At 48.2% G+C, this 26,789-nt stretch overlaps 1 protein-coding gene across 8 annotated transcripts in view; it reads right to left on the bottom strand.

Annotated features, from left to right (window-relative positions):
- ELAVL2 (ELAV like RNA binding protein 2) overlaps positions 1-26,789 on the bottom strand; it is a 153,448-nt gene that overhangs the window by 104,150 nt on the left and 22,509 nt on the right. The window contains exon 1 of one of the 8 annotated variants that reach the window (XM_033173127.1): positions 16,006-16,161. The exons of the other annotated variants lie outside the window; for them this stretch is intronic. The gene's annotated coding sequence lies outside the window, so the exon portion shown is untranslated. Of the gene's footprint in view, positions 1-16,005; positions 16,162-26,789 lie in introns of those variants that run through there. 8 annotated transcript variants of the gene reach the window in all.

A 26,789-nucleotide genomic window follows, 5' to 3' on the forward strand; every position in this document is an offset into this window, starting at 1 on the left:
CCCCCCCACCGGAGCCAAAAGGTAAGCCTTTTTAGCTGCGGCGCGACGCCGCGTTTTAAAGCTGCAGCGCTCGCTGGAGCCTTAAAACGCAGTGCCGTGCCGGTTGGGAGGGCTTACCTTTTGGCTCCGGTGGGGGGGGGTGTTTTCCGCGTCGCGCCCGCCATTTTGGATCGACTGCGCATGTCTGAGTCGATCCAAAATGGCGGGCGCGATGCAGAAAACACCCCACCACCACCGGAGCCAAAAGGTAAGCCTTTTTAGCTGCGGCGTGACGCTGCGTTTTAAAGCTGCAGCGCTCGCTGGAGCCTTAAAACGCGGCGCCGTGCCGGTCGGGAGGGCTTACCTTTTGGCTCCGTTGTGTGGGGGGGTGTTTTCCGCGTCGCGCCCGCCATTTTGGATCGACTGCGCATGTCTGAGTCGATCCAAAATGGCAGACGCGACGCGGAAAACACCCCCACACACACACACCGGAGCCAAAAGGTAAGCCTTTTTAGCTATGGCGCGATGCCGCGTTTTAAAGCTGCAGCGCTCGCTGCAGCCTTAAAACGCGGCTCCGGCGGCTCACAGTGGTACCTCGCCAGACGAATTCGTCTTGCGAAAAACAGCCATAGACGAATTCGTCTCGCGAGTCAACTAAAAACTTGCAAAACCCTTTCGTTTTGCGAGTTTTTCGTTGTGCGAGGCATTCGTCTTGCGGGGTACCACTGTATTGATGTATTTTAAGGATGTGCCTGCAGGATGGGAGGAACCGAATTCCAAGTTATAATTAAAATTATCAATTGAAGCCTTTTCCATTGGAATCATTTGTAAGCCGTAATTACTTCCAAAGCAGCCCTGCTCAACACAAACACTGCTTAGCATAAATAAATTTCCAGAGGGGTAGTCGTGTCAGCCCACTGCAGCAGAGAAAGTCTTTGCAGCACGTTAAAGATTAACACACTTATTACGACTTTTGTAGACCTAAAATTCACATGAAGTAAAATCCCAAATCAGAAAGCATTATTTATACACACAGAGTTATAAATTGGGGGTGGAGAAGCGAAGGGAGAACAGGGAGGAGTGAGGCCAGTGGATAACAAAATGCAAAAAGGACAGAAACAGTATCCATCACTGGTGCTTGAATTGAAATTACAGACTTTACAGGATGTTTGTGTTATCAGCAACCCAGCCTGGTTTATTATCACTAATTTGCTGTTACATATCTATCACTGTGTTTTTTCTCTTTTTTGCATTTTGTTTTCCTCAGCCTCCCCCCCCCACGCCTCTCCATCCCCTCACCATGTGTGCATATATGCCTGGCAATGTGGGATTCTGTCTTAGCTCTGATGAAGCGAGCGCTCAAAAAAGCTTATGCCAAAATAAACTTATTAGCTTAAGGCACTACAAGACTCCTTGCTGTTTTCACTTAGCATAAAAGCAAGGGGGGGAACCTGTGACACACCGAGGGCGTTGTTGCACTCCCACCCTGGCCAAAGGTCATGGATGGGCAAAAACTGTAAACCCGGGAACATCTGCGAGAGCCATGGGTTGTTGTTGTTGTTCAGTCGTGTCCAACTCTTCGTGACCCCATGGACCAGAGCATGCCAGGCACCCCTATCCTCCACTGCCTCTTGCAGTTTGGCCAGACTCATGTTAGTCGCTTCGAGAACACTGTCCAACTATCTCATCCTCTGCCATCCCCTTCTCCTTGTGCCCTCCATCTTTCCCAACATCAGGGTCTTTTCCAGGGAGTCTTCTCTTCTCATGAGGTGGCCAAAGTACTGGAGCCTCAGCTTCAGGATCTGTCCTTCCAGTGAGCACTCAGGGCTGATTTCTTTAAGGATGGATAAGTTTGATCTTCTTGCAGTCCATGGGACTCTCAAGAGTCTCCTCCAGCACCATAATTCAAAAGCATCCATTCTTCAGCGATCAGACTTCTTTATGGTTCAGCTCTCACTTCCATACATTACTACTGGGAAAACCATAACTTTAACTATACAGACCTTTGTCGGCATGGTGATGTCTTTGCTTTTTAAGATGCTGTCTAGGTTTGTCATTGCTTTCCTCCCAAGAAGCAGGCGTCTTCTAATTTCATGACTGCTGTCACCATCTGCAGTGATCCTGGAGCCCAAGAAAGTGAAATCTCTCACTGCCTCCATTTCTTCCCCTTCTATTTGCCAGGAGGTGATGGGACCAGTGGCCATGATCTTAGTTTTTTTTATGTTGAGCTTCAGACAACAGAGCCATGGGTACGCCATTCCAAACATCAAGGCCTTAAGTGCCAAAACACTCAATCAATGCAAACTAACCCTATCATCGCATCCCTTAGAGCAGGTTTGTCCAACCCATCAATCGTGATCTACCAGTCGATCGCGGGCTGCCCCTGGTAGATACATGTCGATCAACCTCGTCCCCCCCACAAAAAGCTCATTAACTCTGGTCTCTCTGCAGCTTTTGGGGGGGGACACTCTAAAGCGGCATTTCCCAAACCTGGGTCTCCAGCTGTGTTTGTGACTACCATCCCCATCATCCCTGACAACCGTTCCTGCTAGCTGGGCATGATGGGAGTTGTAGTCCAAAAACAGCTGGCGACCCAATTTTGGGAAACCCCGACTTGAAGAGGGCTGGAATGCCCTATGGCATTCCAGCAAACGTTTATTTTTTAAAGCAAACGAACAAAGGACTGTAACTATGCACTTACACTGCAACACATTTCGAGTTTCCAGCATGTCTAGGGCTTAGTCACTATATATTGTGGAAGCAAACTCCATAGTTTTGTAATAAACAAAAGCCTCCCCTTATTCCCTTATGGGGTACACAAGAGAGTCCTTTGCAGGTTCTCCATCAGTAGGAGTAAATAACAGAGGCCAACTGGAGAATATTTAGGAGCAAAGCAGCTAGTAAGCCTGATCTTTATTAAGACGGTTGCAACAGGGCGTTTGCCCCACACACAGGAGAGTAGGGGAAAGACCTAGAACAAAGGAGCGCCTGTCCTTATGTAGAAATTTGAAATTGCCCACGCTGCCGTTCAAGACCATCCCCAGAAGCATCATACTAACGTCACAGAAGGGGTGTAACCCTCAACAAATTTCAACAGAAATCTGAGAAGTTTGTTTCCCCCTACCTGCCAGTTTATATGATAATGCCTTATCTGATTGCCTTTCCTGGGTAGCCTGGCCATTCCTTTGAGATGGTAAATACTTAGTTTCTGAATCTCTTACGCATATTGATAGTGTGCTCAGCTTAACAGATACTTGCCAGACTGTATTTACAGGGAGGTGTCAGTCCCAAAGAGAACTGGGAAGCTTTTCCTATTGTCTTCCTCCTTGCAGAGAAATACTTGGTCAGCTGGGAGTCGAAATGGTGCTGCTTCAGACATGTGGCCCATACATTCATGTACATGTTTGCTTGGTACACTTATGAACAATATATATATATATATAAGACCTTAATATTCTTAATATTCTTCCGACAGAACAGGGTCCTAGGAGACGTCTGCCAAACGTTTTCCAGAGCGTTATACACCCAAGGTGGCTTTTCAGTCGAACCTCTCTTTAGTCTGGGATAGCATTAGCACACCTGAACTCTACTTAAAATCTCAGCTGCACGCCACAAAAGGCGCAGGTTATATTAACGCTGATGCAGAGTCTGAAGAGCTGAAATGAAAATCTTGCAGGAAACTGTTTTTATATTACAAACCGCCCTGTGATCTTCAGACGAAGGGCAGGATAGAAATTTAATAACAAAACCTCGCCAAATGCCACAGAAACCTAAGCGTATTTATTAGGAACCAACCCCGCTGCCCATTCCCCAAGCTCAACGGGCCTTGCTTCACGAGAATGCATGCTCGGAAATTGCAGGCCAAACCTGAACGTTGCTTGCTAAAAACTATCTGTATCGAGCAAGGCAGAATAGCAAAACCCGCAGTTGCTTTCTGTTTGTGTAATTTGGCAGATATTACAGAAGTCTAGCTCCGGTTGTAATCCATTAGATGCTGGAGTCCCAGCAATTTGACAACAATGCCTGCTGGGCTAGTAGCATAGGCTGATCTTCAAATACTGGCAGCATAATCGCAATTTCTCTCTTCCAGAAAGGGATAAAACCCAGTCCCTGCTCTCCAGCACACCCATGTGGCGTTTTCTTTTGGTTATCTTCCATTGTTTTAAAACAAATGTTTGGGGTACAATATTGTTTTCCGCTTAAAAAGGTACTTTCTGCTTCAGTAGCCTGGTAACAGAAACGCAGCCATCCCAACCAGAAAGTGTGATCTAGATAATTCCCCCCCCCCAAAACCAGAACAGAACAGAACAGAATTCAAAATTCGGTTTTGGGTACCTCTTCCGTAATACTTAATGCAGTGTTAAAAACTCACAATAAAGAAAGCCCTGTATTTATTTGTGCCCAGGGCAAGCAAAAGAAGCAAAGGATAGTCATAGAATCCTAGAGTTGGAAGAGACCACAAGGGCCATCCAGTCCAACCCCCTGCCAAGCAGGAAACACCATCAAAGCATTCCTGACAGATGGCTGTCAAGCCTCCGCTTAAAGACCTCCAAAGAAGGAGACTCCACCACACTCCTTGGCAGCAAATTCCACTGTCAAACAGCTCTCACTGTCAGGAAGTTCTTCCTAATGTTTAGGTGGAATCTTCTTTCTTGTAGTTTGAATCCATTGCCCCGTGTCCGCTTCTCTGGAGCAGCAGAAAACAACCTTTCATCCTCCTCTATGTGACATCCTTTGATATATTTGAACATGGCTATCATGTCACCCCTTAACCTTCTCTTCTCCAGGCTAAACATACCCAGCTCCCTAAGCCGTTCCTCATAAGGCGTCTTTTCCAGGCCTTGGACCATTTTGGTTGCCCTCCTCTGGACACGTTCCAGCTTGTCAGTATCCTTCTTGAACTGTGGTGCCCAGAACTGGACACAGTATTCCAGGTGAGGTCTGACCAGAGCGGAATACAGTGGTACTATTACTTCCCTTGAAGTAGTCATCGCTGTCAATGATGCAGAACAGAAACCTTAACCCTCTAGAACAGTGATGGCGAACCCGTGGCACGCGTGCCACAGCTGGCACGCAGAGCTCTCTCTGCCGGCACGCCAGGGGCGGGGAAATGGTGAGGGGCGCCGCCGCGCTGCGCTGCACCGTGGCCCGCCTGCGCCCGTCCACTTCTCCAGCTGGCCGGCGGCCTGCCCTCCGGAGGCTGAGGGCGCTGCTGCTGTGCTGCTCTGCTCATGCGTCGTGCCTCGTTTCTGCCAGCGCAGGCGCAGCAGCAGACAGCAGCAGTTCCCTCCTTCGCGCCTGTCCCAGTGGTGTTTGGCTGCGGCTGCTGCTGGCTGCTGCGGATGATTCGACGCAAGGCGACGACGACGAGGTAACGGCAGCGACGAGGTTTCCCAGCAGCGGTGCTTGAAGCGAGGAGGAGGAGGACTAGTCTCGCCCACAGGAGCGCTTGGCATCCCCAGCCTCACCTGCTGTGCCCCGGGACACACTGTGCCCGGCGGCTGCTGCGCTCCGCTCTCCAGAAGCCCCCCCCCCACCGGCCCCGCAAGAGCGTTTCCTTGGCTTCTCTCCTGGGAAGAAGCTGCCTGCCCACTTGTCGCTTTTGCCTGCCGCTTTCCAAACTCTCCTCCCACCCCACCCCCCTCACCGTAGCGGCTTTTGCACGGGGATCAGGAGGGAGGCTGGGTGGGGGCGGTGAGATTTTAATATAATAACAAGCCGGCAAGGGCTCCTGCAAGAAGCGTGCAGGGCGCTCCCTTTCACAGCCAAAACCTGGGGATTCCTTGATTCCTTGCTGACAGCCTGAGGGGAGACAAGGATTTAGGTTTTTTTCCGGGGGGGGGGGGAGCAGGAGCAATGGACAGAATAAATGCCTTTAATGCAGTGGCCATAAATTTCTTTTTCTCTCCCCAAACGCCCTATTTTGGTCTTGTTTGGGTATGGAGCTGCTGCTGAGAGCTTTGCACAAAGAGTGGCGCAAACGGAGACCACATAAACGAGAATCGTGTTGAGAATTGTGTTGTTCCTTAAAAAACAGTGATTGTGCTGGGATCGCTCTACAGAACATCTATATGTCTGTTTTAATGGCTGAGGAGGGGTTGTTCGGTAGAGAGAAGGGTCGGCTGCAGTTCAAGGAAAAGGGATTTCCAGCCACTGTTTGGGCTCAGGTCCCATTTCAAAATAAAAGCAAAGGAAGCCCTTGCAGGCAAGGCTCCCCCCCCAAGTATTGCGTGGGTCTCCCTTCCCCCCCCCCACTTGTGCGATTAATCTTAGGCACTACTGCCGAGACTATGGAAGCAAGGGGGAAGGAAGCAAGTGTTAAAAACAACAGTAACAGGGAAAGCCAATACAGCTCTACTCAAAAGTAAGCCCCATTAACATCAGTGGGACTTGCTCCCAGGTAAGGATTGCAGCCTAAAGAACCTAGGGTGCTTTTAAAAAGTGTGTTTTAATATACTGTCATTAACATGGCATTTTATTTTTACGCTTCAAGTGATTTTTTTCCTTTGAAAACTCTTCTGACTTTTGCATCTAAAACAGAAGTTACATACACCCAAGGCTGTATTCAGAGCTTAGTCATCCGAAAGCAGAGAATTTGATTCTAAAAGAATAGTGTGGCTTGAGAGCATTAACCCCCCCCCCCAAAAAAAAACCACCACCACCTTGAAGGATTGTATTTGCTATTTTCAATACTATTCTTGGAGTGAATGATTCCCTGACTCCCAGGGAAACCTGGTATATACCAGCCCCACACGTCAGCCTTCAGGTGTTGTTCTGGCATATAATCATTATTACAAGCTGAGTATCCCTTTGTCTAAAATACATGCACATGTAGAGTTTATGTTTTTTTAAATAAAAAACTGTAACATTGAAAACTTTGTTATTGTGTTTTACTTTTAAGACTGCAGATGTTTGGACAACTGTAGGAGTTTTTTCTAACTAAAAACCTCGATATTCAGGTTTAATTGCAGTGTTGGCACTTTGAAATAAAAAAGTTGGTTTTCCGCTGCAGTTTGGGCACTCGGGCTCAAAAAGGTTCGCCATCACTGCTCTAGAAGGTTTAAACATTTGCGGGAAACAATATTCACCAGGAGAAGAGAAACAGTCGTGGATACTTAACATGCAAGTAAAACCATATGTCAACTGCAGTTTCTCTCACCAGGAGGATATCAGCAAAGCAGGTCCAAAGAAAAAACCTCCAGCAGGGAATACAGCAAAGCGTTATCATATATGCATGCAATATTTTAAGATGGGTGGTGAAGAAGGTGCAGGAGAAATTCCCTTCTCAGTATGGCTGCAAATTCTGAAGTACAACTAATTATTTTGAGTTCAACAACAAAGCAGAACGTAAGAGGAATGGGGAATACCATGCCTTGGATCTGACAAAACAAAATAAAATAAAAAATTCCTTCCAGTAGCACCTTGGAGACCAACTAAGTTTGTTCTTGGTATGAGCTTTCGTGTGCATGCACAATTCTTCAGACACAAGATCTAACAAGTAACAGAAACACAGCCATCCCAACAAGTCTGTCACATGATTTTAAGAGCCATTTCGGGGGGGGGGGGGTATACCACTAATTGCTAATTGTAACAGGAAGTTCATGAGGGAGACTACGAAGTTTCAGACAAGAGTCTCAGGATTTATCTGAATGTCAGAAGCTATCCGCTCCACGAGAGAGAACTGAGCTTGCACCAAAACTCACAGAACATGACACAGACAACAAAGTGTGCGAAACGTGGAGCTGGGCGTGGAATTTAGCATCCTGGAAATTGCACGCTTCCTTGAGGAGCCCTTACGGTTGGGAAGATATTTAAGAGTTTGTGTAGGCAATACTTGGAAGGGAACGCTGAGCAAAATTTCCAGTTAAGCATGGAGATTTGCTGCTTTGCACACTACCCATCCCCATAGCTTTGGGGGGGGGGAGTAATTGTGCAAAATATAAAAATGATGTGCGTGTCTTTAATTTACATAATATAAACAGGTTACAGTATTGAGTTTTTATTGTCGATTTTTGGGGGGGTACAGGGACTGGTATTCAACTGTTTTACTCAGAGCTGACCCACTGAAAGCAATACGACGATGTCAGGTCCATTAACTTTAACTGGTCTACTCTGAGTAAGGTTTAACTGTGTACCACCCACAGATTACACACAAACCTGACTAATAAAGGAGAGACTTGTTCAAATGTCAATTTACTTTTTTTTTAATTTAAAAGGGGGGGGGTTTCTGGCTGCACTCAAGACTAAAGTAATTTTTTGCGGCGCCGAAGCAGAATAAAAGACCTTTTTTTAAACACACACGAACACACACACACACACCAATCCACTACAGCTGACAAGCATCACCGGAAAAGAAAACATCAGTTGAAGTGTATCTACAAAACGGCTTTTGTAAGGGGAAAATAATACATCGGTATTTGAAACCCTTTAAATGACAATACAACTCTTTTCCATCCTCAAGGTCATCGACAATTGATCTCACTTGACACACAGAGATATATTAAAAGCAGCAACATAGGAAGCTGACTTACACCCGAAACACAAATGTAGTCTATTCATTCCACTTTTAGACATAGGGTTACTTAACAAGCAAATGCCTTTTCATTCAGGTATTTTGCTCCATCTGCTTAAGAGCTTCAGAACACATCTGATCTAGGGGTGAATTGACTATTATTATTATTATTGTTTTCAAACTGAAAACAGATGCCTCTCAATCTTTGTTTAAATGTTTGCCCGCACAACTCAAGGGTAACCATTTAGACATAGAGTCCCACCCTCTCCCCCCACCCCACCCCCAGACAAACATTTGATTCATCTTGCAAAGATCTGAAATCGTATGGGCATCACTTATCACAGCTGTCAGGTAAGCTGGTGTACGAACACACAGAGTGCAGCAAAAGGCCAAATGCATTTTGTCAACAGTATGCATATATCCTCACCCAGCTGGATAAATGGAAATCCCATGCTTAATTATGCAGGGGGGGGCGCTTGCAGAATGATTGCACACACACAAAATTCAGTTCTGAAGGTCATTTGTTCTTTATCCTTGACTGATACAGTAGCAATCGTGTGATGATCTTCACTGGCCACTAAAGCTGCAATCACATTTACACTACTTTGAATTTAACATAACTTCCGAGTGCTCGTGTATTGGATTCAGCTGCAAGTCGATCAGTTTTGCTAAAGCTGAAACGGTTGCTCAAACACAAAACGTCTGGTGGAAGCAATTCGAAAATTAAACTTTTGCTCAATAAAACCAATGTTTAGAAAAAGCAGCCGGCGCATTAAAAACTAGCATGGGGAAAAGATGGATCGTGGAATCTGAATTGAAGAGCTGTAAGGAACCATGTGGGTCATTTAGTCCAACCCCCCAACGCAGAAATCTTTTGCCTAATGTGGGTCTCGAACTCACTACCCTGAGATTAAGAATCTCACGCTCTACCAACTGAAGAGGACAAATATTTATACTTCATCGCCTGCCAACTCCAAAATGCATTTATCTTTTTTTTCCTAAGAAAGAATTCTTCCTAAGTAAAAGTCGTTGTTCTGTTATATTCTCGTTATATTAATCCTTTCTTGATTTTGTTTTTGTAGCTGGGCGGGGGGAATAATATGATAGAAATGAAGTTTAATACCCATTACCAGTCATCTCATATTGTTTATTTTAGTTTGCTGGTGTTCTACGTTTTTGTTTTAAATTTTACTTCTGACCACTCCTGCTATCCGAAACATAATCCTACCATTCATTTCCTGCTGCCAGTAAACTATTACAGTGGTACCTCTACTTACGAACGCGATCCGTTCTGGGGTGCCGTTCGCACCCCGAAAAGTCTGTAAGTAGAGTGTCACTACTGCGCATGTGCGCAGATCGCTTGTGCACATGCGCGAAGCACGCAGATTGCTTCTGCACATGCAGCGAACCCGGAAGTAAACACTTCCAGGTTTGCTGTGTTCATAACCTGAAAGTTACGTAACCAGAGTGGTACGTAACGAGAGGTATAGCTGTATTTGAATCCCAGAAACAAGATAGAGAGGCACATACTTCAGTTTTGTGGAATACACTTTGAGGTTTCTTGTTTTACTAGAACCCCAAAACAGTGTCAGTTGCAAAAGACACACTAAAGAATTCGGAGCCCGGGAATTTGTGTTGAATACCAGAACTGAGCCCCAACCTTTCTTAATTTCAGAAGCACAACTTGTGAGGAAGGGGCCATTTTGCCAGGCGTTGTTTTACAACAACTGGGGGGGGGGGGTGTCCAGAATCTTGGCCTGAATCTGCAGCGAAGTCCCCGGAGATTGTCCAATAGGCAAACAGAGGGGAAAGGCACCGGGTTCACCAGAACGTCAAGATGGCCAATTCTGGTTCAGCTTTGCAAATGGAATGCAACTGTTTTGGTGCAAAAACCAATGCACGGCAGCTCGCGAATTGGAGTCGTTGCTTCGTTTCAGGGGCAGATCTCATCAGCTTCAGGTTTCTGCGTACATAACCTTGGGAACTTCCAATTCCTTGTTCTGTTCCCCATACTGTATGTATTAAGTCCCCACGTTGCACTTGAACAGACACACGAGTTCCTTCCTTCTCTCCCCCCCCCCTCCTTGATTTATCTGCCTCTATTCTCTACCTCTTCTCGAAGAGCCAAAGGTCCACCTTAATTTTAGTAATACAGGCTTGGTGTGGGCAGACGGCAGATTTGTGTCTACTGGCAATTTCCTCCTCTTCAAATCCAGCTCCGACCGCTTGCTTTTCTTTGCAACGTGGCATTTTCAATTTCTGCTCACTGCCAAGCCAATAACCTCTCCTCTGTGATTCATTTCTCTAAAGCAAGGCTGTAGGAGTTGGTTGAGGGTAATGAGTCAAAAGTCTCAGCAGTAGACGTTAACAGAGTTGAGCCACTTGATTCAACCAGTTGAAAGGCAAAAGGAGATGTCAACCGGCTATCTCCCCATTTATATTAGGAAAATAAAAGATTCTTCCGTTTCTCTGGCTCTGCAAACTGACACATTACTCATCGTGCTCTCGCTTGTAAAGGGTAAAGGGTAAAGGGACCCCTGACCATCAGGTCCAGTCGTGTCCGACTCTGGGGTTGCGGCGCTCATCTCGCTTTATAGGCCAAGGGAGCCAGCGTTTGTCCGCAGACAGCTTCCGGGTCATGTGGCCAGCATGACAAAGCTGCTTCTGGCGAACCAGAGCAGCGCACGGAAACGCCGTTTACCTTCCCGCTGGAGCGGTCCCTATTTATCTACTTGCACTTTGATGTGCTTTCGAACTGCTAGGTGGGCAGGAGCTGGGACCGAGCAACGGGAGCTCACCCCGTGGCAGGGATTCGAACCGCCGACCTTCTGATCAGCAAGCCCTAGACTCTGTGGTTTAACCCACAGCGCCGTACGTTGTGGTTAATTATGAAAGCAAGCTCAGATTACTTTATACAGGCACCCAAGTGCTATTTTTCTAGAAAAAAAGGTGCCGGAACTCACCCCTTCTTCTCTTAGACTGGCAATGGCACCCACCTGAGAAGTACCGGAATTGAGTTCTGAAGGCATCTCATAAACTGTGTCAGTAGCTCTGCTTAAGATGCCTTTTCCTGGAAGACCCCCCCACCCGCCAATGCACAGCTGCTGGGCTGAATTTCAGTCTTGCAGGCGACAAGTAAATGAAATCTTGCTCAAAGTTTGACCTTTAGCGGCTCAAATGCTGTGAACTCTGCTCAATATGAATACAGTGGTACCTCTGGTCACATACAGGTACCTGATCCGTTCCGGGGAGCAGTTCGCACCCCGAAAATTACACAACCAGAGTGGCGATATTGTGCACGCGCAGAAGCGCGATCTGCACATCCACGACCTGCGCAGAACGCTTCTGCGCATGGAGAAGCCCTGAAGTAAACACTTCCGGGTTTGCCGCATTCGTAACCCGCGCAGATCGCAACCCGCAGCGAATGCAATGCGACGTACGGCTGTACTCTTATCACACCACTTTTCTAAAATCAAAGATACATGGTGGGATCGTTTAAACAGCAAGCAGTGACCGCGACAAAGCAGTTTGAGGGGATTTTTTTGCAATATAAAGTTATGAAACCCTAATAAACTGGCCAAAGTTACTCTTCTGCACTCTAGCTCAGCGTTTCCCAAATCTCCAGCTGTTTTTGGACTACAATCCCCATCATCCTTGGCCACTGGTCCTGCCAGCTAGGGATGGTGGGAGTTTTAGTCCAAAAACAGCTGGGAAACACTGCTCCAGAGCCAAATTTTGTGGGAAATGAGAGTCCAGATTTCCAGGAATATCCTTCCCCTTGCAAAGAATTACTGTACAATTCAAAGCAATGATGAATGTGTGGCCCGCCAGATGTTGTTGGACTCATCAGTCCCAGCCAGCCTGGGCCAACGGGCGGTTCAAGTTCGAATCAAGAAACATCTTCAAGGCCAAATTTCCCCACTCCTAATTTAAAGTTAAGAAGAGAAGAGGAAGAGTATGGATTTGATATCCCGCTTTATCACTACCCGAAGGAGTCTCAAAGCGGCTCACATTCTCCTTTCCCTTCCTCCCGCCCAACAAACACTCTGTGAGGTGAGTGGGGCTGAGAGACTTCAAAGAATTGTGACTAGCCCAAGGTCACCCAGCAGCTGCATGTGGAGGAGGGGAGACGCGAACCCGGTTCACCAGATTACGAGTCTACCGCTCTTAACCACTACACCACACTGGCTCTCAGAGGAAGAGGAAGTCTATCCTGAGGGAAATATGCTGGATAAAGTGATATAAATTTAATGGAAGTGTGCTATGTGTCACGAGAGAAACAGATGTGACACAAAAGTTTGTTGTTGTTGTTGTTGTTGTTGTGTGTTTGTGTGTTTGTGTGTTTGTGTGTGTGTGTGTGTGTGTGTGTGTGAGTTCACATTCATCCCTGACTACCAATTCTTACAAGTTAGCCAAGAAGAGGCGTGAAGACCTTTGGGCTTCCCAGCTGTTACTAAGCAACTCTCAGCATCCCTGGCTCCTGTATATGCCAGCTACAGTCAAGCGTTGTAGTCCAGAAACATCTGGATGATCAGATGTTGCTGTCATAGAGGAAGGATGGTGCTTTAAGGAAGACTTGCCTCATCAGCTGCACAATCTGACTGACGCTGAGCAACCCTCACTGCTTCCAATAAAAATTTAAGCCCCAGCCAGAAAGGCAAATGAGGAAAGAAGGTGAAGCTGTTCTCCAAAACTTTTGGCCAAGCTGTGTGAGGCTGTTCTCCGGAGCTAACGAACAAAGTCAGTTCAGATCAACAGAACTTGACTTTAGAATACGCCCCACAACTATCCAGTTTTGGAAAGGACAACACCAGTTTTGTGGCCAAGCATTTAAACACAGTCCTGCTGCAGACTTGAGAAGAAGCCATCTTTCCCATGCAAGCTCGTTAACTCAAATATTTTCTCCAATTCAAGGCTCAACAACAAACCTCATCTCTAAGCCATCTGCCTCTCCTGAACTCTACTTCAAATTATGCTGAATGGTTTTCAGCTGCACTCAAAGAAACCTGCATATTTCCCGTGTCCAAACCAGAAGAAATCAGATAGCCCGTCTCAAAAGGTCTAACTACCTGTACAATAATTTCCCCCTAAAAGGAAATTAAAGTAAAGCTCAGCACCTGCATTTGCAGCCTTTAGCAAGAGATTCCTTCTAACATCAGTAAGGACTGAAAGTCAACGTGGCTTCCAGATTAACTTCAGCAAGATGGCACATAGGAATACTACACTTGCCTTTCGAGAAGCGATTGTGTGTGAGGCCACACGCACAGGGAGAATTTGTGTTCACCTGAAAGAAAAAAAGGGGGCGGATTTTTCCCCTGAACATTCAGCTCTTATTTTAAAAGAATACCCAAGTCTTTTGATGGAAGGAAAATTCCGCACACAGCATTCTGAACCCGCACCTGGCCTTCAATATTGTGATCAGCAGCACAACACAGCACTGGGATGACTTTGGGATTTTTCAAGCATGTCTCCTCAAAAGGAAGCCCCACCGAAGCTTATCTCCAATGCCAATGCGCCCAAGGTTTGCAACCTTAATGTCATTAAGAATTGCACTGAAATACATTAAACAGCTTCATTCTCAAGGTTCCGAGTCAAACAGCAGTTAATAATAGCTAATGTTGACTATTAGCTGCTTTGCTTTGATTCCCGATAGCAAAAAAGATCATTAAGTTGTTGCAAAGGGCCTACAGGGCTGCAAGCAGAGAGCCGTTCACACAAGAGTGCAATCTGAGCGACTACTGCCTCCTCTTTGAAGTTTAGAGTGCATCTCTCCTTGAGCTCTCATTCCAGCTTTGCCCAGTGTGCTGATGAATCTATATAATTCTGGAAATCTGAAATACTTGGTCTCCACCTACTGTAATGCCAATACAGCATTTTGAAAGGGGGCAGAATCAGGAATTTCGCATGTACAGAGAAGGTTGCTTTTTACAAAGTGGAGACTATCGGTTTTATTTCTCTACAATAATTGGCACCAGCTCTGCAGAATTTCTGGCAAAAGCTTCTGCCAGCGCTACTTAGAAGTTGCAAGGGGCTAGACCTGGGCCTTTCCACGTGCAAAGCTTGCACTCTTACCAAAGATATACAGTACAGCCCTTCCCGGAATATGTGTGCATGTGTGCAAATGAACACATGCCCTCTGGTGCCTTGGTTTGGATACCAGCTTACAAGTCTGGCACTCCCAGAAGCCACACGTTCACATGCAATCCAGATTTCAAAATGCAGCCTAGCAAAGAGAACAACCTTCGCCAAGCTAGTTGGAAAGGGAAAGAAACAGCAAGGAAACAGAAACTTTAAAATCGCCATCCCCTTCTTCTCCACCCCTCCCCAACCCACCCAACAGGCCCCCTCGCCCCCCCAGGAAACAAAAGGAGGGAAGCCGTTCATAGCTCCACACAAACAGGCTTGTTGGCTAGCTGGAAAGAAATGGAAAATGAACTTCCCCGAAGACAAACGTCTAACCTGACCAAGGTCAAAAAAAAAAGGCGACGGTCTTCTTCCGACGTTCTTCTGGCGCCCTTCCGAAGGAATCCTGCGGAGGACGCGGGGCGGCGCGCGCGCACCTGCCTTTACCCTACCGCAGCCAACTGCTTGCAGCTGCGTCCGCCTCGCACCTGTGTGTGCGCGCGCGCGCTGCTAAGGAGGGAGGGAGGGAGCTAATCAGAGGCGCCAGGCGCGCCCGCGCAACCCCGCGCGCGGCCATTCCAGCCCGTGGGCTGCGCCAGCGCCTCTGCGCTCCTCCGCCACGTGCAACCCCAGGAAGGGCGCAAACGCAGCGCACGCGAGCTGGCTCCCTGCAACCGTCCGGAGGCTTGTTACTTTCCGCACTAGCGTTGAAAATCGCCCCATTTTGCAAACCCCATGATAGCCCCGCGGCCACTGCGAGAAAGAAAGAAAAGAAAAAGCACTGCCCGAGCAAGGCCGCCTTTGCCACGACTTTTTGACCTCCCTATTTAGTTCTCCTAGCCAGGCAGCCGTTGCAAGCTGTCTCCGGGAGGCCCCGCCGAGCTCAGCACGGCCTGCTCTCCAGAAACTGCACACACGGTCTCCTTATAACCGTGCAAGTTAATGCGAGGTCGGTGGGGCTTTTCGTTTCTAAGAAACGCTGCCCGTTAACACCTGCATGTGACCAGATCCGGACGGAGTTACGCGTTGCACGGAACCTTTACGGACTTGGTTTAGATTTCGTGTCTGCAAACGGTCGGACGCCACTGCAATGCCAGCGACGGTTTCCAAATTAAGTACGACATAAACCTATATGCATGCTTATGCAGAAGTCACATAAGCCTTACTCCCCGGTAGACGTGGAGGATTGCAAACTAAAACCGCGTCCCTAACGCATACTGCTTTGGAAGGCCTAGCCTACTGAGAGAAGCGAGATGTCTTTGCAAGTGCGCACACAGGATTGGCCTAAAATCCTGTTTCGCTTTCAGTACAGATAAATTTCATGCATGTTGATGTACGACGACCCCCTGCCTCTTAAAAAGCAACCCAATACTTAATTGCAATATACTGACTTTGCAATGTCTGCTAGCGGTCATCACAGCCGGTCGTGCGCCCTTGCAGAAATAAAATAAAATCTGACCTCCGGCGTTTTTAGTGCAAGAATACTCTCGGTTCAAGCGAGCAACGTCCTAGCACAGAACTCCAGTCGGGCGCCGGCGGGAAAAATAAAATAAATGAACGGCCCCCTGGAGCAGTTTTTGAGCGGCAACAGGGGGGTGCTGTCGAAGTGCGCCTGCGCCACTATGGGGAGGGCGGGCTCAATAATCCATTTCAAAGTGAGGCTCCATATTTAAGCTTGAAAAATGGGTTGTGGGGGGCGGGTTGGAGGGCCCCCCCTTAATGATAGGAATTAGAAGACGCTTAGCTCTGGATCTAGTGCAACAACAGTTCCATTTCGAGAGCCTAATGTGATGCTCTGTGATTTATTGGAAGCCTTGGCGCCGAGTTTATTTCTAACGATGCCCAAGAAGACGACCATTGATATCACAGGCTCGTCCAGTGGGTGGGACGACAGCCAGCTTCCAGCCTAATCCCCCCCCCCCCAAGGCCCCAGTTTCTCCCTTCTCCAACTTGCTGCCCTCCAGATGTTAAGACACCAACTCCCATCAGCTCCAGCTAGGATGATCAATGGTCAGGGATGATGGGAGTTGTAGTCCAAAAGTTAGGTGGGGAGATGCGCCAGGTTGGGGAGGTGGGGGGAAACTGCCCAATTCTATGCACGCTTGCTAGAAAATAAATCCTGCTGAAATGAATGGTGTTACATGGTGAATGTTGTCGTGGCCTTGCTCAGAAACAATTCCCTTTGTTTTCCATAGGAATTAATTTACACAAGGCAACAGTGTAATAAATAAAATCAATGGCTTTACTTCTGGGAGAAGGTGGATAGGATCGGGCTGTTAGAAGGCGATCCTAAACTCCTGGGGTGCCAACTTGAATAAAATATTTGCGCGGGGGGGGGGGGGACCAAGCAAGCTCCGCCCCACAGAATCAATCACACGACAAGGACACCATTTGAATGGCAATGTCCATCACAACTTTTGGAAGACCTCTGAAGGCCGCCCTGTATGGGAAAGATTTTAATGTCTGACGTTTTATTATGTTTTTATATTTTGCTGAAAGCCACCAAGTGGCTGGGGGAACCCAGCCAGGTGGGCGGGGTATTAATAATAATAATAATAATAATTACTACTACTGTACTGCTGCTGCTGCTACTACTACTACTACTATGGACCGACCCCCTGAAATATTTTATTGGGGGGACCTCAGCCCCTAGGAGTTGGCTCCTATGCTAAGCTCACAGTCATACATACTTGGAGGAAAATATTTCCGAGTTACATGGCGCTTACTCGCAGTTGTAGGTGCGGAGGGTTACAGCCATGGAATAACATGCGCAATTATTAGGAAGCCAACCCCGTTGGAACGAATGCGGCCTAATCCTAGCCATGCAGGCGTGGTGGGCATGAGTCCCATTAAACTCATCATTAGCACAGACTTCCAAGTGCACAGAATCGGGCTGCACGGCTGTGTAACCGAACGCATGGTGCAATTTAGTGTGCACACTTCCTTGGGAGTAAAGCGCCCCTGAACTCGACGAGACTTCCTTCAGCTTAAGCACAGGAAGCGAGTAAGCAGATAGAACTGCTTTGCAAGCCGTCGTCGTACAGCTCAAGGAAATGACTCCGGAGTAAACTGTATCGAACGAGCGCCCTTTTGGCTGTAATCCACCAAGCCTCTTAACTCTGCAGAACATCTCGTGAAAGATTAATGGGAGACTATGGAGCTACGTGAAGGGAAATCGTTGGTGGCTCTCGTCCATAAAGCACTTAAGCCGTCATGCCAAGATTCGCCGGTCTGAACAAAAGAGGAGGGGGGGGGGGTTGCATGCATCCTGCCTTAAAAACCTTTTTAGCTTTCAACAATGCCTTAAGTGCTTTCTAGATAGGTGTGGTTATGTCCCTGTGCGCCGTCTTTCTCACCAGCGACTTCTAAGGAGTTGGAAAAGGCGTTTGACTGTCTTCAAGGGCATTGGAGGGGTATTGTGGAGACCTCCGTCCTTGCCCAACCCTCCGAATCCGGAACAGCAGCGCCCCTCAGATCCAGAAAGCAGGAACCGAGCTGCAGCCTCGACGCCCCCCCCCCCCCTCTCTCCAAGGACCGCGTGCAGAGCAGCCCACTTCACCGGGAAGCGAGCCCCACCGAGTTCAGTGGGGCCTGGTCTCTTCCCCCCCACCCACCCACCCACGGAAAAGGAGGGTAGTCTCGCTTAGGCGAAGGCAGCAGCTTGGGCTGGCTCCTTTTTGGGGTCAACGGGCCTAAAGCTCGGTTGAAATGCAAGAAGGGCCGGACTAAGTGGCTTCAGGATCGCGCGCGCGCTCCGCGCCAGCTGGACCGCACCTAGAGCACGCCGTCGGCGCAGGAAACCGCGGGAGACAAATTCAGAAGGGCAGCTTTGTAGCGATTCAATAAATCGGCAGCAGCACTCGCTCTCGTAAACGCGGAACGACCGAATCCTGCCCTCGAGGCAGCTTTAAATCCCACCGACTACAACAGCCTTATTCGCTACCGGCTTACGCCATACGTAGCTTGACCTTCACCAGACAATTAGGTGGCATTGCTCGCACCTGCCCCCCCTAGCGCAGTCCTTCCTCTGCCAGGAGGCTGATCTCCTTCACCTGCAGCCTTGCGCAGGTTTTTTTTTTTAGCCGGGATGGAGGCTCCCTTAAAGCGGCGCGCCCTTGAAGCCCTCGAGACGCGCTCAGCGCAAGCCTACAACCCCGTTTTACTAGGCAGGCGGACCCGGCCGGGGAAGGAGCTGCTTCGGAGTCACCTTGGCCATCTTACTCTCCAAGGCAGAGCTGCTTCTGTGGCGCGGTGGAGAGAGGAGGGCAGATAAGGTCCGCGTGGCTTCTTGGGGAGGGAGGGAGTGTACCCAGAGGCCATCTGCTCGCTCCCACCCACCACAGAAAAAAGAAACAAGTAGCTCCCTAGGAAGCTGCCTCGCCCAGTCAGTCTGCCATGGGTCCCATCTCGGCCAGTGTTGCTCACACTGACAGGCAGCGGCTTTCCAGAGTTTCAGACACGCCCGACCTCCTGAGGAAGGGCTTGAACGGGGAACTTTCGAGCGTGCAAAACATTTGCCCTATGGCACTTTCGCCTGCTCCGTTTTCCCTCTGCCTTCTTCCGCAGCATATATAAGCTTTCCACGTTTTTACTGCAACTACTGATGGTGACACCTGTCTCCCAACCAGCTATATTGGGGGTGGTTGTACCCCTACGTAGCCCCAGTAGGCTACTCCAAATATTAAGTACGCTGGGTTGTAAGTGCCAACGGCCACGCTGAGCTTGGATTTTATACGTTTCTTTCTTTCTTTTTTTAAAAAAGCGTGCCTTTCACAAAGAGAGCAGCTCAACTTCCCAGCGTTGGCAATGTCACTTTGCAGCGTGGCCTGAGAAGGAGAGATTTAAAAGCCAGCCGAGCTGGCGCAGGGAGACGAAAGACCAAGCGTTGGGTGTGGGGGGGCACCGCCAACACGAAGCACGTTGCAAACCCCTCCAGAAGAAGGTTCCTTATTACACTGAGCCTCGTTTAAAGTAAGAAGGGCGGAGAGACCCTCTTGGGAAATCTGACGCTGCCAACCCCTCAGCCACTTGCTCCAGATGAGTCCCGCTAACGTCTCCCCCCTCGCCGAGGCCAGAGCTTTGAACACTGCAGCCTTGCGCGCGCCTGAGCGCATCCGGAGGCTGTGCAGGGCGAATAAAACGTCGTCTGATAATATTCTGAGCAATATCTGATAAGCAGGCTCCAAGGCATGCAGGGGGTGTGCTTCAGAAATATAACACACTGACTCTACCTGGGTTTCTCTCTCTAGCTCTACGTAGTCGCCCCCGCAAAAAAAAACACCACAAAAACCCACCCACCCAGAAGGCAGCTGGTTAAAAAAACACAAACACACAAAAAAATCCACCACCCTTCAATTGTTAATTAAATCTCGGCGCTTCGATCCCAATTTCCTTTGCTGCCCAGTTGCAACAAACCAAAGGGGGAACAGGGCGCCCAGGCTACCGATTTGCTCAGTGATAGAGCTCTACCGTTAAATGCTTCCCGGAAGCGAAATAGGTGGATACACACACACACACACACACACACACACAAACACACACAAAAACACAGCAACGTGCTGGGCATAAATTAAGCTACAACGGCAAGCCGGAGCCGCTCCTTGCCGGAATCCAAGGCCCGGGGGCCAGCCTGCGGCCACTCACACGTAACCAAAAAACGACACACACAGAGAGAGAGAGAGAGACTGCCACAATCTCATCGCCCCATGTCCCCCCACCTTTTGCCACCAACTTCTTCCATGCAATATTAAAGGACGCGGAGGGAGTGGGGTGTGTGTGTGTGTGTCTCCATCCTTCATTAAACCAGAGGAGCAGACGCTTTCTCCCCCAAATGCTGACACCAGGCGAAACAGAGCAGGCTGGGGACTACGAACGCCTCCCTTCCTCTCCAGCATGGTATCAGTTTCACAATAGGAGGGGACTGTGGGAGGACTGTCTCGTCGCCGGTCTGACTCTACGCTTCAGGGGACCGATTTCTGGTTCCTGGGCTCTCGAGCCGGCCGCCCTCGCAGCCGCAGTTTCAGGACCAAGGACAGCGACGCGAGGAAACGCTTCGCTCTCCGCCCAAACAGGTACGCGAGCCGGGCTGCCAGCGAGGACGTCTTTCGGCTGCATCAAGAGCTGAAGCATCTCTCTTTCCCCCCCCCCCCACCCTTCTCAGCTTCCTCAGAACAAAGAAAATCGTGTCTCCCGGATATAAAAGCGGAACCCTCCCTGCAGAGCGCTATAATCGTCATTGGAAGGTTCTTTAAAAGTCTGGTTCTCCCACCCTGCTGCCACCTCCCCATTTTAACACACACACATCCTGGCACATCTCCAGCCAGCAGCTCTGACAGCTAACACACACCAGGATCTGCAAATTTTTGCCAACATCAAGCTACTGCTTCTCCCATCTCGTCTCTTGTCTGCTGTGTGTGCGCGCCTCTGCCTCTCCTACCCACCCACCTCCCCGCCGCCGCCGTCGTTTCCACCTTCTCTTTCTTTCCACCTTCTCTTTCTTTCCAAGCCACCCAATGCTATTTGGCTAATGCAATTACAGCGGCGAGCTTATCCCGTCTGATCTGCAAACGCCGGGTTTAAGCTCCTCAAAGCGATGCTCATTCCACTCATTCAACCTCATGCCGTATGTGTTGGGTACTTTCCGCTGGTCCAACGCAAGAGACGCGTTTCACGATCAGAGGTGGTTTGCTTTCTTTTTTCTGTTTATTTATATATATATATATATATATATATATATATATATATATATATATATATATATATATATATATATATATATATATATATATATATATATATATATATATATATATATATATATATATATATATATATATATTATATATATATATATATATATATATATATATATATATATATATATATATATATATATATATAATATATATATATATAAAAATACTGTGAACTTTACACCTCCAGCTAAGCTGCTGTATTTTTCTCCAGCGTTTTGCGCCCTGTGAACACCTAGCTGCCTAAACAATATACATATATAACGTATACCATCCTCTACCAACTGCTCTGTCTCATGCAGATATTTCTACAACGGTGCAGCGGGTCTCTAACCCTATTAGCAGGGGGCACCAAGCGCTGAAAACCGAGCACAGGAGTGTGTGTGCGGTAAACTTAATTGTCTACCACTTTTGATCCTCCTCCCTCCGTGGGCGAGGGAGCCACCCTAAGGGCTAGCAGAGACACGAAACAACAAGAGTAATAATAATAATAATAATAATAATAATAATAATAATAATAATAATAATATAGTATCAAAAAAGCGCAACTTACCTTTCTCGCTTCAGTTTTGAAAAAGAAAAAGAAAAAAGGGGGGAAAGGTAGCGGTGTCCCAATAAAGATGAGTAAGAAGCAAAAGGGGGAAGGTCTCACGACAACACCCAAAACCTAAATTGCGGACAGTTGTAAATAGAAGGGGGGGAAATGGAGGGAGGGAGGGGGCGGAGAAACGCAAAAGAAGATTGAAAAATATATATATTTATTATTATTATTATTTTAAAAAGCTGCTTTCTTTCTCCGCTCCCACAGCGCGGAAAGAAATTTGGGAAGGGGGGATGAAAAAATAAATAAAGGGGGAAGAACTTAAAAAAATAAGGAGCGTGGCAAGAGCGAAGGTTTCCCCTGTTACAACACAACTAAACAGAAAAAGGGGGGGAGGGGAGGAGAAATAAAAGGTAGGAACAAAGGAAAGAAGGGATGAAAGGAGGGTCTCCTAAAAGGCTGCCTCCCTCTCTCTGCCTCCTTCGCTCTAGCAGCTCCCAATCGAAGTGGGCTGCTGCATCTCTTTAAGTGAGAACAGGCACGAGGGGGGAGGACGCCTTAAATGGGAGGCGAAGTGGAGCACAGATTTATAGGAACCGTATCACCCGGCGCTCCTCTGCTTCCGCACGAGGGTGCGCGCCTATGTGTCTCTGCAGCCGCGCCAGGCTCTCCCACCTATCCCGAGTGCCACGCGCGGAAGTATACGCCGGAGCCAGGGACAGCTGAACTTGCTCGCAGGCCTTGCGGAGCCCCCGATTGGTCCGGCAGGCTCCGGCAGGCACCGCCCAGGCGGAGAGGATGCTCCGGATTGGCCACAGGGCCGTGTCACTCCGGAGGGCTCAATGGAGTCCCGTTTCAAGGGTGCGTTGCGCCGAGCAGGGCAGGCAAGGCAGAGAGAGAGAGAGAGAGAGAGAGCGAGAGAGAGAGAGAGAGAGAGAGAGAGAGAGATGGGAGAAGCAGCGCAGGAAGCGAGCAGCGCAGGATTGAGCGAAGTTGCCTCTCCTCCCCTTGTCCTTCTATTCCCCTGCACCCGCCGCCCGCCCGCCCTTCCTTTCTGTCTGTCTTTCTCTCTCTTTTGGAGAGGAACTTCCACAAGCCAGACAAAATGTAGGACGTTGGCAATGCTTGCCACATTTTATTTTATTTCATTTTTGCAGCAGGCTGGAGCACTGCTAGATCGGCTGGGTTTAGGTCGGATGCTGTTGCCACATTTCTTTAGGCGGAGGAAGGAGGTCTGGTCTAGCCCTCTTTTTGGGGGGGGGGGTTGTCACGAGTTCTCTTTACCAAAGAGTAGACACCCCTCTCTTACACACACAAACACAGAGACACACAATTATATCATGTTCCCCACCCCCCTCCAGTACACACGGTCTGCCACTATGTAGGTCAGCAAACTGAAGAGAAGGAAGCAAGGAAGCACACCTTGAAGACTTGAAGGGACTTGGGCCGGCTCCCTCTCACCGGGAGAACACAAATTTATTTCTTTAAAAAGGGGGGAGGGGAGGGAAATGCAGCTCCATCCCAACTGCGGAGTCTTTTGCCTCTGCCGTGCGTTTTGATTTCACAGGGCGTCTACCGCTCTTCCCTTTGAGGAGGAAGAAGCCTGTGAAGATGAATCTGCCCCCCCCTCCCAGGCTGCCTAAGAAGCGTCTTTCAGGGTCCTGCCTCCCACCTCCCGCCCTCAACTTCCCTCCTCTCCAGGAAAGTTGCTCTCCATCCCTCCTCCAAGATATGCTCCCCTAACCTGCTAGGGCGGAGGGGAGGGGTGCTGATGGTGGTGGCGGCGGGGAAAGCAAATACACTCTCCCTCTCTCTCTCACTCTCTCTCTCTCTCTCTCTCCTCTCTCTCTCCCCCCCTCTCTCTCTCCCCACCTCCACTCGCCCTCCTTGCCGATTGTTCTGACTTAATTCTGTTTGAGAATGGTTTTTTTTCCCCCTTCTGCTTCCCCCGGTGGGTACACACCGCAGAAGCTTTCCGCGCCTTTGCCCTTCCGTGTCCTTCTCTTGTACTTCAATCTCTCTCTCGCTCTCTCTCCAATCGGAAATGCTTTCTAGACTATATTTAGTGGGAGAGGGAAGGAGGAAGGGGCGAACCGCTACGCGTAACATCTAAGCACTCTATGCCTCCGGGGGAGGCGGTATTATATACCCATCCCTCTCCCCAACCCCCAACCGAAGTACAACCGAACATTTTGCATGTGGAGAGGAGAGCCGAAAAGTAGGTAGTGACCGTGAGATTAATGTTAATTTGGGACCCCTGGGAGTGTGTCCTTAAGTGTTTACAAGGGATGAAAGGGACGGATGCCAGAGCCGTCGGTTATCCGACTGTTTGGTCCCTACAATATCAGGATTCAATCGACGTCAGATGGAGGGTGTGTGCGTGTTCATTTCTACTACACCGCCTAGCCACCTTCAGGTGAACTAAAATGGGCGCTTCACCCTCAAACGAACGTTTCCCCTTGGGCTGAAGTTGGTACTGGGAAGCATTGGGATAACTCTAACTCCCTAAACGCTGTCTGCCTCTTTGGGGAATATGGGATGGGATGGATCCTGAAACCCTAAAACAGAAGGAGGGGGGGAGGGAGAAACAGACTGATGCCTTAGTTAAGTTTTAAAAGGATATCCACCTCGACGATGAGCGTGGGGCTACATTTCCAACGTTGGTGTCCTGTAAAACACCAGGACTTTGTGTTTGCTGCTTTTGAAATTTTAGATGTGGGCTCTGCCTAAGTATGACCACCTTTGTGTCACTAGTGATGCCATCACCAGAACAAGAAAGCCAGACTGTTTTTTGTTCCCTTTAACACTCTAGCCATGTATTATAGACACGCCCCTCATTCAGGAGCATCTCTTGATGAAGCCAGATTATTATATGTCAAATCGACGTTTGAAGGACGAGTTGGGGTGGTGGAGGAGGAAGAATGAAGAGCAGCGGCAACCTGGACTATTGATAGGCTAAAAGAAGTAAGACAAAACTCTCTTTGGAGTTGCCTAAGTGACTAACTTCGAGGGGGGGGGGAGATGTTTTAAGGGGAGAGTTGGCAGCCTTGGAGAAGCAAGGAAGGAGAGTAACCTTGCGAAATGCCAGAGCTGATTAAAACGTGTAGCAAAGTGGCATTCTGTCTTCAGTGGAATCGATTAAAAACAATACTCTTGCTAAGTTTTCAAAAGCAGCTGCTCTAGAGAAATCCCTCGAAGGTGTGTATCTTTTCCTCTCTCTCTCTGTTTCTGTTTTAACTTAAGAAATGGGGTTTTGACAACTTTCCCCCACGACTACATGGAGATTCTAGAAGAAGATGCCACATGCCAACCTTGTACACAGCGCAAATGCCATGTTAACCGCTAGTTTGAACTCATTTCTTTTTTTAAAAAAAAATGCACCCGTAAGTTTACAAACACTTAGCAAGGTAGCAAGTGAAATTAAGCAGAAGTTCTCAACCATCAGACCGACCTGAAGGCTTACAGCCGGGTCCCTCTCCTGTCCCATTTGTGTTTAGGCAAAAGATGGTCCTCATCTTTCTTTTTGTTTTAATTTTTTGATTTTTTAAAACTTTGCAGAAGAAACCACATTTCCGACATTAACGCTTGACACACAACACAAAGAAATAGAGAGACTCTTTTCCTGGTCACACAGCTGCTTTTTCTACGTAAGAACACAGCGACAAAAGAAAAAGCAACACGCACAACTGTGCTCTTCAAAAATAACAACACCATCACTTTTCGGACGCGGGCAACATAATTTTCAGAGTTGAGTAGGTCCTGCTACCACCCAGTCACACGCAAACCAAACTCAAGAATTTAGGATCTTAGCAATTTCAAGAAAACAACAACAACAACAACAACAAATAAAGAAGTTGTTTTTAACGCGCCTGCCCGGGAAGGTACATTTCATGTGGCAGAAGAACACTGTTTTGGGGCTGGACGGGGTGGGGGGAAACAAAGGAATCATCCCCAAATCTACACAATCTCTTAATCTCCAGTTTCCACTCTAAAACTAAAGTTGGGGAGTTTCAGGACCATGGACAGAGGTGCCCAGCGCGCCTTAGCCGAAACTGCTCATTCCTCTCGCCCTCCTTTCTCAGCCATCTCCCACGGCCGGCGAACGAGGAAGTCACACAGCAGCTAAGAGCCAAGTTTAAACATACACACAAACTTTCTTTTAGAAAACCACTGTTTCACAAGAACCGCAAAGAACGTCGCTTAAAAAGAGGGGCTCGCTTGTCCACGCTCAAACAGGGAGCGGGGACGGGAAGGGGACTTCAGCAGAAAATAATCTGAGATGTAACTGTCTAAACATGTTATTTCAAGGCGATAGTGCTGCCCATGTGTGAAATTGTGCGAGCTGAGATATCGGTCTTTAAAAGAGCTTCCTTTTGATAGGGCTCTCATAAGGTCATGTTTACTGGGCGTGCTCCCTAAACGCAAAGGAAGTAAACGGGAGGGATCCAGCGCACGAGATGCTCTAGGGCGGCGTTGCTTAATTCAACACACTGCCTCCTGCAACTTCTCGCTCTCTCTCTTAACTGGAGAGAGAAAGTCTTGCTTCTTTCCTTGTTGCAAAATAGCCACCGAACGGGCCTCAAGCTTCAACTGACTCACTTGTTCCGACGCTCCGTTTCAGTTCCTTTCAGTGGACGCCTGTTTCGGAGTGTCTTTCGGAGAGCCACTTGGGCTCCACACTTCCTTGGGGATAAAACAGTGCTGACTTCCGAGTAGACACTGACAGGATGTTGCTACTTGGAAGGAAGTCCCGCTGACACGAAAGCTTGCAGTCTTAAGCCTCTTGCCGAGGACTGAGTCCAACTGAACCCAATGAAGATTTCTTCCAAATCATACACGTGTGTGTGTGTGTGTGTGTGTGAAACATATATACAGTATATAT

The sequence above is a fragment of the Lacerta agilis genome, chromosome 16 (genome assembly GCF_009819535.1).
Source record: "Lacerta agilis isolate rLacAgi1 chromosome 16, rLacAgi1.pri, whole genome shotgun sequence".
Lineage (NCBI taxonomy): Eukaryota > Metazoa > Chordata > Lepidosauria > Squamata > Lacertidae > Lacerta > Lacerta agilis.